This window comes from Halichoerus grypus, chromosome 2 (genome assembly GCF_964656455.1).
Source record: "Halichoerus grypus chromosome 2, mHalGry1.hap1.1, whole genome shotgun sequence".
Lineage (NCBI taxonomy): Eukaryota > Metazoa > Chordata > Mammalia > Carnivora > Phocidae > Halichoerus > Halichoerus grypus.
Window position 1 is genome coordinate 129,849,251 of NC_135713.1, and position 15,228 is coordinate 129,864,478.

Consider the following 15,228-nt stretch of genomic DNA (forward strand, 5'->3'; position numbering starts at 1 on the left):
CTGGTTCTCTTGTTCAGTCCCAATACACTCAAGATATATGACAAATTTCCAAACCAGTAACAGTGTGTTAAACAGGTCATGAGGGGTGAAGGGAGGTGCTGGGGCAGAGAAAATGTTTTAGATCTAGAATCATGTCCCTGACACTATCCCCATAGTTCTTCCTTATCCATATGTCAAGAGCAGGGAACAAAATACAGCTGTGTTTCCAAAATCATTCTTTAAATGGAGAAAAGCCAACTAAATCAGTTATTTTTTAATCCTGAAAACTACCATCAAGATTTCATACCATACTTTTTAAAGACCATTTCCAGTAGTTCATACCCTCCAGTGAATTCCTAATGTAAATTTTTTTTTATTAGAAATGAGCTATATCAAATTCTCTGTTACTGGAGAAAAAAATCTGTATCATAATCCAAACTTCCCTTTTTCCCTTGACCAGTATCTGTTAGCCAAGTAAATGTATTTAATTCTATTTATGTATTAATGCTATATGTATCAACCTGTTATCAGCTCTTAGATTTCACATTTATACTAAATATACTAAACGACTGCTAAATCTTAGATTTTTAAGCCATAGAAGAAACGCTGTAAGTTAGATGCAATAATTTCTTTTAGCATATCTTTTGAAAATTATTTTACCTAGGCTTTTTAATGGCAAGAAAACAACAATCAAATTTTCAACTAATCCTCATGTTTGCATCGAAAGACATGGCAACAACTTCAACTATATGAAACACTTGGAAAACAAGTCATTCTAAAATCACCAAGAGCTTAAAGATGAATGTTAATGCTAACCACTCCTGATAGTTGGATTTTTAAAAACAGATCGTAAGGGACACAAATTATTATAATTTCCTTTATAACACATATTTCCCAATTACTGGGGCACCTGGGTGGCCCAGTTTGTTAAGTGACTGCCTTCGGCTCAGGTCATGATCCCAGGGTCCTGGCATCGAGCCCCGCATCAGGCTCCCTGCTTGGTGGGAAGCCTGCTTCTCCCTCTCCCACTCCCCCTGCTTGTGTTCTCTCTCTGTCTCTCTCTCTCTCCGTCAATTAAATAAATAAATAAATAAAATCTTTAAAAAAAAAAAAAGTGTCCCAATTACTTTCTACTCTATCAATGATTTCTGTACTATAAGAGGAATACCCAAGCTTATAGTATAGAGAACTAACCACTCCCATTCACAAAAATTATCTGCTATACTTTATCCCAATGATCCCAACCTGCTATACTTTAACAGATTTATTGAGATATAATTCATATAATCACACAACTCACCCAATTAAGGTACACAAGTCAATGATTTTTAGTATATTCATCAAGCTGTACAATTATCACCACAACCAATTTTAGAACATTTTCATCATCTCACAAAGAAACTCCAAGTCCATCAGGAGTCACTCCCATTTCCCCAGCTCCTGGCAATCACTTATCAACTTTCTGTCTCCATGGATTTGCTATTCTGACATGTCATATACATGGAATGGACTCATATAATATGTGGACTTTGTACGTGGCCTCTTTCACCTAGCCTAACATTTTCAAGATTCATCCATGTTACAATGTGTTTCAGTACTTCACTCCTTTTTATTGCCAAATAACAACACATTGTATGGATACACCACATTTGTTTATGCATCAACTGATAAACATGTGAACCTATTCCACATTCTGGCTACAATGAAATATGCTCCTATGAACATTGGTGCACAAGTTTTTGTGTGGACCTAAGTTTTCATTTATCATAGAAATAGCCCTAGGAGTGGAACTGCTGGGTCTCATTTTTGAAATGACTACTTCTGGTGATTTTTTTCTTCTTCTTTTGTATAAGACTGCTGAGTGTGACTCCTCATTTCAGTCAATTTATCTGCCTATTGTTATCCCTCTTCCTCACTTAGCACCTGGTATAAACACGGAAATCAGTAACCGTATTGCTAGAAATATGTATATGTAGGGGAAAATAATGTGACCAAGGGCCTGTGTGGTTCAAGCACAGAGCATCCCACTTTGGCTTTCCTTCCACTGTTGGAGGTGCTCTAAATGGTAGAACATCAATGATGATCCCAAGTGGAAAAAAAAGACTCTTTATAGGCATGATGACTCTAGTTCAATTATTAAAATAAAGCCAGAATAAAAATTTTTGTCTGTTAATTCAATTAACTTTAAGGTAGAGAGAAGTTCCTTGATTTTCACTCTAGGATATGTAGTGTTCTGCATTTAATTTTTAAGTGGAGACTTTAAAATATTATATAATCTTGGGGTGCCTGGGTGGCTCAGTCGATTAAGTGTCTGCCTTGGGCTCAGGTCATGATTCCAGGGTACTGGGATGGAGCCCTGCATTGGGCTCCCTGCTCAGTGGGGAGTTTGCTTCTCTCTCTCCTTCTGCCCCTCTCCTGCTCATGCTTGCTCTCTTCTCAAATAAATCTTAAAAAAAAAAAAGCTTAAAATATAATCTTCTAAATATTATAAGAAAACATAATGTCTATAATATGCACAAAAAGACCTCTTCCTTCCCATTTCTATTAAAGATGCGTATACGTCATAGGCTATCTTTTCTAAGGTTAAGTATCAATGTGGGTGCCTTTTTTAACACTGCAAAAGCATGCAGGCATCTTAAAATTTTTACTGTGGGTGCTTATCAGAATTCCACCACAAAGCTGAAGATCTAGAGATAATTATGTAAGTTTCCACTATACTACAAACAACTGTATTCAAAAAATGCAGATGAAGATTTTCCAGCATGTATGAAAGCAGTATTTCAAAACAGACATGAGTCCACATAAAATGAAAGTTTATCTTCCTCTCCATGTTTCAACAGCTCTATTTAAAAAACTATGTTATTAACCTCTAAAGTACAATTCAAAAATTATAATCAAGTATTTCTAACTTACAGTTCAACCAATAGATTTAAATATAACAAAATTGGGTTAAATTGTATTAATTTCCTGCAGGAACAGGAAAACAAAGTAGAATACATATACTGTGTTCCTTTAAATATATTAATTCAGGATAAATAAGGAAACTGTGGTATTCTGTTTACATACAAAAAACTGTTTAAAAACCCTATAATCAGAAAATTGCACATTTACAATTATGAACTAAAATTATGCTGATACAAAGCTGCATAAATAATATCTTCAACCTACCTAACAGTTTCAAAGAAATGATCGGTTTGTGTTTTCTCCTGTTTTTCACATAATGGATAAAAGGTGAAAAATGACAACATGAACGAATTTTATGGACAATACCATATTAAATGAGGTAGACCAAATGAGCCAAATTAATTCGGACTTATTTGGGGGGAAAATCGTTCCAAAAGCAGCACAGTGATCTGAGTCTACCAAGCAGGTACTGAGGATGGGGGTAGGATCAGAATGGGGAAGTGAGGAAGAGACGGAGGAAACAATGGGAGATCCAGAGTTAGGCCCTCAGTAACTGGGGGCATTTCTAAGTGAAAGAAAGGGAGATACTAGTAAATTATGGCAGCCTGAAAAGGAAAGGATTAATTCAGTCAGACATGCTGAATTTGAGGAGTCATGAGACAATTAAAGAGTTCTATCAGGCTGTTAAAAAATTCATGACTGGAACTTAGGAGAGGGGCCAGGGATAAAGAGCAAGTGGGTGAAGCTATGGAAACAGAATGAAAAGAGAAACTTACAGAGAGAAAGCGTGAGGAGTTGAACATTTTTCTGAGGATATACAAAATACAAGAATGAGGAGGCACCTGGGTGGCTCAGTCGGTCTGCCTTCGGCTCAGGTCATGATTCCAGGGTCCTGGGATGGAGCCCTGCATCTGGCTCCCTGCTCAGTGGGGAGCCCTGAATCTGCCCCTCCCCGCCCCCCCATGCTCTCTCCCGCGCTCACTCTCTCTCTCCGTGTGTCTTGATAAAAAGAAAAAAAAACTAAAAAAAAAAAGAAAGAAAGAAAGAAAATACAAGAATGAAAAGGAACTCTGGTCTCCACAGCCATTATTTCTTTGCAGAGAGTAGAGAAAAAAAGAGTTTTTGAAGTATGGGTAATCTCTTCTCTCCCCTGTGTATTCAAATTTCCACCTCAACTCCATCATTCTTTCTCCTTTAACCACGGTTAACTTTTTACTGCAACATATAATGTATTATCTTCCAGAAAGTGATCGCTTTTCTGTTCATAGAATTGCTGCTATTCTCTTCTTCGATCTCCTGTTGAGATTGTAGGTGTTCAGAATGGTTTGATAACGATCTAGCTGAATTTCTGGAACCAGACGAAACTTAGGTCTCCTACTCCTCTGCCATCTTGCTCTTCTAACCAAGGTTAGCTTTTTACTGCACAATGACTCCCCCACACACAACCACCACTACCATCAAAAAATGCCCAGCCAAATTTGCTGAACTATAGCACATTCCTCAATGACTACCAACCTGGCTTCACCCCACAACACCAAAATAGTTTTAAGACATCCCAAGACTTCTCTGCTGCCAAATCTAATGTATATCTTTCAGTCTCTGTCCCACTGGACTTAGGAAATGGCATATGACACTGTTGACTACTCCGTCTTTCTTGAAACATTTCTTCAAATGCCACTTTCTCTGAGCCTCTTCTACCCAGCAATTAAACAGGAACCCTTGGTCCTAGAGCCATCTCCTTTTCTCATTCTGTATTTTCTTTCTCCAGTCATCTCACCATCTCAAGTAACCCATTGCTTTAAATACTATCTAAATGTTAAGTAATAAGCAATGGCTCCTGTTCATTCGCAGATTAGATCTACCCTGCGAGTGTGAGTCCTGAGTGTGAATACTGATGTTGCCACTTGGATATTTTTTTTTTCTATTCTAATTCTTACCAAATAAGAAATTGTCAATGTGCTATAAACAGCAACTTTCCTCTAAATGAAAAGAAGGAAATGATTTCTCTTTTTTGGATCAGTTTTGGTGAACACTTAACTATCAAAAAAAGAATTTGACAAGAAAAACAGTAAGGTCTTAATAATTAAAATCCTTTATAATGTAAATGTATGTTAGATTCCTCAATGGACATCTTAAAAATTGCTGTGAAGTTTGTTCAGCTTCCATATCCAACAATTAAAACTTGTCTTTTAATTCACCCATTTAAATATCAAATGTCATATTTCAATTCTGACCAAAGAGAAAACACTACCTGTAATATACTGAGTTTCATCATTTTTCAGTTAAAAAAAAAAAAAAAATCTCATGAAATCAAGCTGTTTCTTCCCCAACAGAAAAATTTTCTTCAGATTTTTAGAGACAACGTATGATGAAACCAGATTTGTTTTCATAACATTGGACAAAAATCAAGCTTTGGAAAAAAAATACTTGACCAGGTTTTTTAAAAACTGCCATTAAAAACTTTAATACTGCTTTAAACTAGCTCTGTCACCTGGAGCACAAGGTTGTCATCTGCGTACATCCTTCTCAGCTCCCAAATATGCACATCAATGTGCTTCTCATTGTTAAATGCTTTAGTTCACATTACATTAAATGTCAGTGATTTTCTTTGGACATCCCAGTCACTAAATCCACAGAATTTTCATTTCCCGAACAAAATGTAGCATAGGTGGTCTTCACAACTATACAGACAAGGATGTTAATACAGAAGAGGACTGTGCAGTGATACGAGTTGAGTTCTGATCACGTTTTTTGCACGGTAAGTTGATAAAGGTGTCTATCGTTGGGCAGAGAAACATCGAGACTGTTTAAATAGTGCAACCTCTGAATACAGTTAAAATACTAATAAAACACATTTCTAGCAATGTTTATTACCAATCTATTCATTTTAATACAAATTCAATTTTTATAGTTAAACTGGTAAAAACCTGGTAAAAGTGTCTTTGCTCAGCAATTTCAAGTCACAATAGGCAAAAGATAATGTTTGAGGTTTTATTTTGTTTTATTCATTCGTATTTTAAAGAACTGAGCAAAGCTGTACCTAGGTGTCTCTTTAGGCCTAAGGCTGCCACAGTACTGTGTCCAGGGAGACTTAAGAATGCTCAAATATGGACACTCTACAAAAGAGGAATGTTCCAATCCCTTAACTGTATTTAATATATTAAAAAGTCCAAAGTAACCCTGAACATTCTTCTGTTATTTGAAGATTCTACATTTATAAAAAGCCGCTTCTGGGCATAAATCACAATCACATCCTTCTACTAATTCATTTAACAAATATTCATTTATCAATTTTATCAATCACCCTAATAGGTACTTTCCAGCCCTCTTAGACTTGTTATTTTTATAGTAGAGGCTAGAGATGAATGGCAGGTCCTCCACCTTAAATGTGGGACATTTTCCACTATACCAAAGTAGCTGGTATTAAATTAAATGCTTAACTCAGTCAAAAAAAAGGTTAGGGTCCTTTTCAATAACACCCTCTATTTCAAGTCACTGCCTTTCCTTAAAGAGTAACTTTCCCAATCTATAAAATGGAGATAATAGTCCCTGCCCACCAGTACCATCCCCTTGGAGTCTTGAGGCTCTCTAAGTAATGATCACTTTTTAGTAACACAGCCCCAGAAAGCAGTTGACATTTCTAGCTTGATGCTATAAAGCCAGCTGATAAAACTTGATTATAATCTAGCAATTTAAATTTAAATGCGAGTGCCACGTTAGAAAGGTGAGATTATGACTCACCTATGGCTATGTATTTCAAAAGAATTAGAAAACTTATTCTTAGGTGTCCTGGTTTTTCAATGCCTGACCACTGTTCAACAAGAACAAGATTACACACTCAGCTGACCCTATCAGAGCAAGGGCAGCAGTTTCCCTAAGACTCCACAAGCTCTCAGTGCCCAGGCAATGATGCTCCCGTGGCACCTGCTGGGAAGCTCTGACCTCTCCCAGCACCGGAAGACTAAAGCCCGTGCCAGTGAGCATCACTTAACTGCTCTCGCAACTAGAGATCCTCTTCCTTTTGTCTGCCTACTGCCTCCCTGAAATATATACTGCATTAAATCTTGATCATGTTTTATGGACCCACTGTGAGTCTATGTTTCTGTGTAAAGGTCCATTTATTTACAGGAACAAAATTTGCTTTTGGCATCACCTCTGCAACTAGAAAGTGGTTCTTACACTAATACACTAATTTACATAGTTAATGTGAGGATCACATAAGGTATTCTTTTACAAAAAACAAACAAACCAAAAACCCAAGGCTGATTATTCACTGAAGATAAAGCTGCAAATAAAAAACCAGATTATGACATAGTTTTAGTTTTTCAGTAAGACAAGGCTATATGTACTAACTAATCATTTTCTTGCTGCCATAAAATAGGACTAAAAAATTCATTTACCCTGCCAAGTGTTACTCTGCTGTCTAGCATTTTAACCTATGAAATAAAATTTAGATCTCATTCACAACTGACCTCCTTATGCAGTACATCAACCTTACCAAATAATCCAAAGTGACAGGAAAAAACCAACATGAACAGGAAAAGAATGTGGAGGTGGGTGTGTCAATACACAGCTATAAAGTTTTAATGCATTTAACAATTACTTATTCAGAAGAAGGTGCTAGGTACAGTATAGTAGCTATGGTAAAGAATACAGAAATTTAAAAATATGCTAAAATGTTTACCCTTAAGTTGTCCAATTCCAAATTATTCTGGCAGATGACACCATCTAAATGCTAAAAAATTCTGCTAATTACAACCATCAAAAATGTCACAAGTCCAACATTAAGGGAGATCTCACATAAATAAAACTAAAACAATAATTTCTTCCAAAAGTTAAGTTTTAAATTCCATCCCATATTAATGCTTGCACTAAAAGAAAAACAAGATGGAAAAGCTTATTTAGCAGTGTCCCAAGGTGCCTTAGTACACTTAGTTCCCTTTATTTCCCTATGTTTCTGAGCAATCCCCTATTTCCTCTAAGCACATGAACATTTGGAAAATATAACAGAGATAATGGCTTTTTCCCAATTACTTTCTAAGAGTTCAATTCTGGATGAGAACTGGTTTGTGGGTTAAGAAATAGTTTGATTTTGTATATTGGGAGGTAAGGTGAACCCTGCACTGAATCTGACCCAATCAATTCAAGTCTACAGTCATATACAACAGAATTTTTCTACTAACTGTGCCAGATACAATGAAACAGTTTTTCCTGCTTTCAATAAACAAAAGTTTCTTATAAAATATAAATTGTACATAATCTAGGTCTGTTTACTCATTACCTTTGGGATAAACTAAGAATTCTGAGTATATGAGACCATCATAATCTATCTGGCTTCCTTACTTTATTATTTATTTATTAGATTTTTATTTTTTTAAAGATTTTATTTATTTATTTGAGAGAGAGAGAGAGAGAGAGAGCATGGGTAGGGAAGAGGTCAGAGGGCAAGGGAGAAGCAGACTCCCCGCTGAGCAGGGAGCCCGATGCGGGGCTCAATCCCAGGACTCTGGGATCCTGACCTGAGCTGAAGGCAGATGCTTAACAGACTGAGCCACAGAGTTGCCCCCTGTGTGGCTTACTTTAATATAAACAGCCACATTTACCAAAAACCTACTGTGTGGCAGATAGTTCCCTAAATGCTTATATGTCCTATTTTCCTAAATTGGCACATCTTTTAGAGGAAGGTATTATCTTCACTTAAAAAACGAGGAAACAGTCTTTTGAGAGGTTGACACATCCCAAATCATGCAGCCATTAATGTGGCAGTGCAAAGAATCTTCTAAATGGTAGAAGTCCACATATTACAGTGAGCCAGTTAAAGTATTTTGGGCTAAGGGACAAAGAGACAAATCACCCAACTCAGGAAACTGGTCTGCTCAAACTTCACAATTCCCCCGCCGTTTTCACTCTTCAGCATTGTTTCATCTTTCCCTCCTTCCTCTGCTTCCAAATCTAAAGAAGCTTTTGACAGGAAAAAAAAAAAAAAAAAAAAAAGACAGAAACTCTGCACTGGATGGCACCACAGGGGATTATTTCTAAATCTGTTTGTGCTTTGTAGAAAATCCCCCAGGGTCTACAATATCTACAAAACTTTTTGCCCTACAAGATTCTTACAGACAGCTGCACTGGACCACCTATGGAGGAGAAAGAAGGGCCAGCATCCAGACACAATCCATCTGGAAAGGCATGTCAAATGTTTAAATATGAAATTATGTACTAGATAGAGCTGTGTGTGTTACTTAACTTCAGAAGTGTATTTGGAGGCTATTGTGGTATGGAAGGTAGGTAACATTCAGTTTCTACATTATCTAGGTCTTCCTTTTTCCACTTAAAAACCACATTGCCTGCTCCAGCTAGCGAGTCCTTTCAATCAAATGTTCCAGGTCATACAAGTTTCTTTCATCCTTTATATGCTTTACCATTGTAACCTCTTGACCCCTGGACCCACCTACACATCCATGTTTTGTTATCACACAAAGATTTGACACAATTGAAGAAAAGGTAAATATTAGTTGGTTTTAGAAGCTACCGTGTTTTTCCAGTCACAGATCACTTTCCTATTTCTATTAATTTTGCTTGAAAATTTTTGTACATGCCTTATATACCCTCAAACTTCTGCCCTTTAAGTGAGAAAAATGACAGGGTTCTAACTAAAATATTTAATGTGATACAATACTGCTTCATTACTGAAATACTCGTTTAATAGTACTTTCTCCTGGGAGACATTTTGCTTGCTGCTCCCCGTGCCTGGAACACCCTTTGAAGATGAATGTGTCCCTCACATCCTCGAGGTCTTAGATTAAATGTAGCCTCCTCCTTTCTAGGCTGCCCAACACACAGTTTCTTCTCATCAGTGCCCCTTGTACTGTCTCCGTACACATATTGTACTCTGTGATTGTCCTTTTTATTTACTCAGTTTTGTAATCTAGGCATCTACCCCCACTCCTTCAGTATATATTAAAATGGAGCATCCACAAGGGCACAGACCCTTCCTGTGATTTTATCCAAAGACAAAGCAAATGAATATTGAGTCTTTACGTGCCATCTCTGTGTTCCAAATAATGTCCTGAAATGGTACAAATGAAATTTAAACTGTCTCTGAGTCAGATCCAGGTTATAATTCCAGCTCTGCTACTCAGTAGCTATGCAAACTCTGGCGAGTTATTTAGCCCCTCTGCTGTCAGTGTCCACATCTGTAAAATGGAGATAAAAATGCCTATTCCATACTGTTTGAGAAGATTAAGTGAAAAAACATGACGATTGAAAGAACACAAAAACTCCCAATACACTGCTGGTGGTACCCTAAATTGGTAAACAACTTTGGAAAAGAAAATTGGGCATTATCTTTTCAAATTCAAAACATGCATGCTGTTCAACCCAGCAATTCTACTGTAAGATATAGCCCTATAGATATAAAATACTTATATGAAGCAGGACACCTGTATAAAAATGCTCATATCAGCACTGTTTAACTGCCAAATTTGTGTTTGGCAAATTATGTAATAATTGATAAAAACAAGTAATAATCCAAACATCTGTAACTGCAGAATAAATAAATCATAGCATTTCATACAGTGGAAGATGGTAGCAATAAATATGAATGAATTATAAATACAACCATAACAGTGAGCAAAAGATAACAGATAAAAATATACCATATGATTCTATTTATATGAAGTTTTAAAGCAGGCAAAACTAGACTAAGAGTCTTCAGGAATACATAAAGATGATAAAAGGCATTAAAAAAAAAATCAAAACCAAGTCTCAAGGAAATAATCACCATTAAGTCAGGATAGCAGCTACTTTCCATGGGGGAAGGAGGACTTAGAAGGGGTGCATGGAGGGTATCTGGGGTACCAGTGATGTTCTATCTTTTTATCTGGGTGATGACTGTGTAGGTGTTCACTTAATTAAGTTATACACTTATGCTTTGTGTTCTTCTCTGGTATAGTACCCAATTAAAAAAAAAAGACTTTATGATTGAACAAGAACATGTTTTAAATGCTTGGTGCATTGCCTGACATTAACAAGTAATTACTCAATACATTTTGGCTATTATTATAAACAACTAATAAGCAATCTATTACTGCAACTGTCCATGTTGTGCACTTAAATAACCAGATGTTGAACAAATATGTGAAAATAAATACCACAAAACAGCATTAATCTAGACTCTACTACAGAGCTTCTTATAAATTGATATTAGCAGGGCTTAAAATTACCCATGAAAGAAAAAAAATAAAAAACAATGACTGTTACATACATATAGGATCACCATTCTGCATGGTGGTAAAAGATATTATCACCTACACCATCAGCAACTTAGTAAGACACCGTGCAAATAACATGGCTTTGACTGTTAAGGATCAAACTGCTAAAAAGTTCTGCAACTTACCTGGTACTGAAAAATGTGCTTACTAAGATAACTTCCTCTCTTCACTATTTCCTTTAGTGACAAATGATAAGCACTTTACATCAACTAGGGTTAATGCTAGATAGCATGGTCTGAGAAGAGAAGCAAACTTCTGGGCCCAGCTTTATTTAAGCCAATCAAATCATTGTTAATGACAGGCAGAGGAGTGAAAATCTTTATTTCAGGACACTATTACTAAATAAGAATTATTCTTTGTTTACAAGCAGTTTATTATTGATTTAAACAAAACCCAAATTGGGGCACCTGGGTGGCTCAGTCGTTAAGCGTCTGCCTTCGGCTCAGGTCATGATCCTGGGGTCCTGGGATCGAGCGCAACATCGGGCTCCCTGCTTGGCGGGAGGCCTGCTTCTCTCTCTCCCACTCCCCCTGCTTGTGTTCCTGCTCTCGCTCTCTCTCTCGGTCAAATAAATAAAATCTTAAAATAAATAAATAAACCCAAAATTACATCTAAAAAACGTTAAAGTTCACACAAAAAAATGCAATTTAAATCCTAAAAACAAATTTCTGAATAATAAAGACACTTTAAAGACAAAAATCTCTCATATAATTTAAAAGCAACTGTTTACTACTAAGATAAGCTAAAGTATTAAATTAATATCCTGAACAGCCATATCAGTAACTAAAAATGTATGTTTACATATATGTACATTTAGATGCCAAAGTGGCTGGGTTTATTCTAACAATTTTTTCATCAAGTACTAGCCAATTATATCATCCCAAAGCTACAAACATTTCCTATCCGTGCTGTCGGTGATTGGTGTATTCAGTGTAATGCTCCCCATACAGACTACTCTCTCAAAACAAAGTATTGTTTTACAGGAATCCAATCTGCTCTGGTTAACAATGGCCTATTAATATCCAGTGGCATTAATGCAAAGCTCAAAACTCAAGTGCCACAGATAAAAGTGGATGGTGTGATCATGTGACTTTACAATGAACCAAGTCAGAACTGCTGATTACAGTCAAAGAATTCAGTACTCTACCTAGCCCATCATGTTCTTTACTAGCCATTCAAGACTGAGTTACAACACTGTGCATTAAAAACAGCATAATGTATGCATTATTTCAAATCCCACACAACTTGCTAACTTCAACAAATAGATTGAATCTAACTCACCAGAAAACTTATGCCTCCCACTATCAATTAATAACATGACTCTGTGATGTACATTTCAAATTATTTTATTTTTAAAATAAGAAGGACCCAAAGTTTGTCAAGGATAAAAATACATGACCAGTGGCACCATAAGTGGGTAAAATATTGGAAAAGCAATATAGAGAACCATGTGATAGAAAAAACTATAGTTAGGGCATGGCGTGCACTTGGTATTTCATGTACTTCTCACTATGAATTATCATCTTTCTCATTTTCTATAGCAGGAAACCAAGGATCAAAGGTGGCAAGTCCTTTTTCTGAGGGTCACACAAGTATTAAGTGGAAAGGCCAAGATTTAAATCCCGAATGACAGCTCAACTACACATGCATGGTAAAGAACCTAGGGCAGATGGAAAAAAAACACCACTTGATAAATACAGCTGCACTGGGTGAGATCCTTTTTTAATGGAGACCATTCCCCAACTGTGTGTAACTCAAATGGATGGAAGCCTTAGTAACTAGAAATATCAAAGAAGACAATCCAAAGCCAAGAGAGGAATTGGAAGATTAGCACAAAAATTGTCAGGAAAAGAGGATTAGGGGATCACAAAACAAATGAGGAAACAGTGAACAAGTATCAAAAATACCAAGCCTATTACAACCAAACTGCAATAGATGTAAATGGACTAAATAAGTCTACAAGAGAAAATGCAAGTTATGGTATAAATATCATATGGGTACATGTATGAGAGTATTACCCACTCAAACAGAAGATTATTGTGGGTGACAGAAAACTTATATTACTTATTTACTAATGATTAGTTATTTAATGCTAGGTGGGAAGAGTCAAACAAAAAAACTGTGGTTTTAAAATGCACATAAAGGGATGCCTGGGTGGCTCAGTCATTAAGCATCTGCCTTGGGCTCAGGTCATGATCTCAGGGTCCTGCGATGGAGCCCCGCATCGGACTCCCTGCTCAGCGGGAAGCCTGCTTCTCCCTCTCCCACTCCCTCTGCTTGTGTTCTGTCTCTCACTATATCTGTCAAATAAATAAAATCTTTATAAAAAAATAAAAAATGCACATAAAAACACAAAAATTTTGTAAACTTTCCCTATCTTCCAAAGCTTCTATATTTTCTTTTCATAATGAAATAATAACAAACATTTTAAATAAAGTACAAAATGAAACCCCTGGAGTACATTCTTAAAGTGTTAGTTTTAAAAAGGATTAATCCTCAGCTTCTTAAAATTTGATACTCTAAGATGACTTGAGATTGAAATTTCCCAAAATTGTGTAGTTCGTTGACTCTCTTTTGTATTAAGATTTAAAACACTGTTTTAAAAAAATTTTTTAAATAAAACAAAACACTGTTGTAAATTTGTGCCAGCACTACACTGGATGGAGATGCTACAAAAACCAAAACTCGGGGCGCCTGGGTGGCTCAGTCGTTAAGCGTCTGCCTTCGGCTCAGGTCATGATCCCGGCATCCTGGGATCGAGCCCTGCATCGGGCTCCCTGCTCCGTGGGAAGGCTGCTTCTCCCTCTCCCACTCCCCCTGCTTGTGTTCCCTTTCTCACTGTGTCTCTCTGTCAAATAAATAAAATCTTAAAAAAAAAACAAAAAAACTCAGGAGCTGTTCTTTAGATCCATTCTAAAGGGCTACTCTAGACTGCTATTTACTGAGAACTTTGTTTCTGCTTTTCATGATTTTCTTACCTTCTGTCTCTGATATGCTGGCTATCTGGGGATCCACCTCGGCCATGTTCATTTTCCCTTCTAATTTACTTTGCGCCGTATTTGTTATAACTGTGCGTAAAGTATAACTACACAATCCACAAGTATAGGTGTAGTGAATCCCTCTTAAGTGAAAGCCTTTATGTTACTGTTGTTGCTTTAATTAAGAGATCAGCTTTTTTTCAGGTCAGCAAATCTTCCAAATAATTGGGATTGAAACAGGTGAGGCTATTTAGCAATTTCTCTAAGCCTACAAATTTATAAATTTGCCTAATATTATTTCTAGAAATTTACAGAGTAAATTTATCAAGTAATTTATCATAAAGCTTCATTTCTAAAATAATAGAGCCTGCGTGTTTATGTCTGAAACCATTAGGTTCTATAAAAGAGAGGTACGAGGCACCTGGGTAGCTCAGTCACTTAAGCATCTGACTCTTGATTTCGGCTCAGGTCATGATCTCAGGGTCATGGGATCCAGCTCCACGTTGGGCTCCCTGCTCAGTGCAGAGTCTGCTAGTCCCTCTCCCTCTGCTCCTCCTCCCACTCACGCACGCTCTTTCCCTGTCTCAAATATATAAGGTCTTTCAAAAAAAAAAAAGCCAGTGCCCCTAGACAAAATTATTTTTTAAGTGTTCTACTTTTAAAAAGTTTTACTTTTGGTGAATGCAAAAAAATATAGGAAAACGCACAATTTATCTATAGGTCCTTAGGCATATGGATTGAACATTTGTAAATAATTTATTGTAAATTGTAAAAAAATTTTTTTAAAGATTTTATTTATTTATTTGACAGAGAGAGAGAGACAACGTGAGAGGGAACACAAGCAGGGGGAGTGAGAGAGGGAGAAGCAGGCTTCCCGCGGAGCAGGGAGCTCGATGAAGGGCTCGATCCCAGGACCCCGGGATCATGACCTGAGCCGAAGGCAGACGCTTAACGACTGAGCCACCCAGGCGCCCCATAAAGTCAGATCTTTGATAGTTACCACTTATCTATATAAGGGTATTCCAAAGTTGAGTATCACCACATCAAAAAAATAACAGATGTACTACTGTTATAGACATAAGCAAAGTGTAAGACTC

The 15,228-nt window shown here is 36.7% G+C and overlaps 1 protein-coding gene across 3 annotated transcripts in view; it reads right to left on the bottom strand.

Moving 5' to 3' along the window:
- SLC12A2 (solute carrier family 12 member 2) overlaps nucleotides 1-15,228 on the bottom strand; it is a 104,627-nt gene that overhangs the window by 77,435 nt on the left and 11,964 nt on the right. The window lies entirely within an intron of this gene.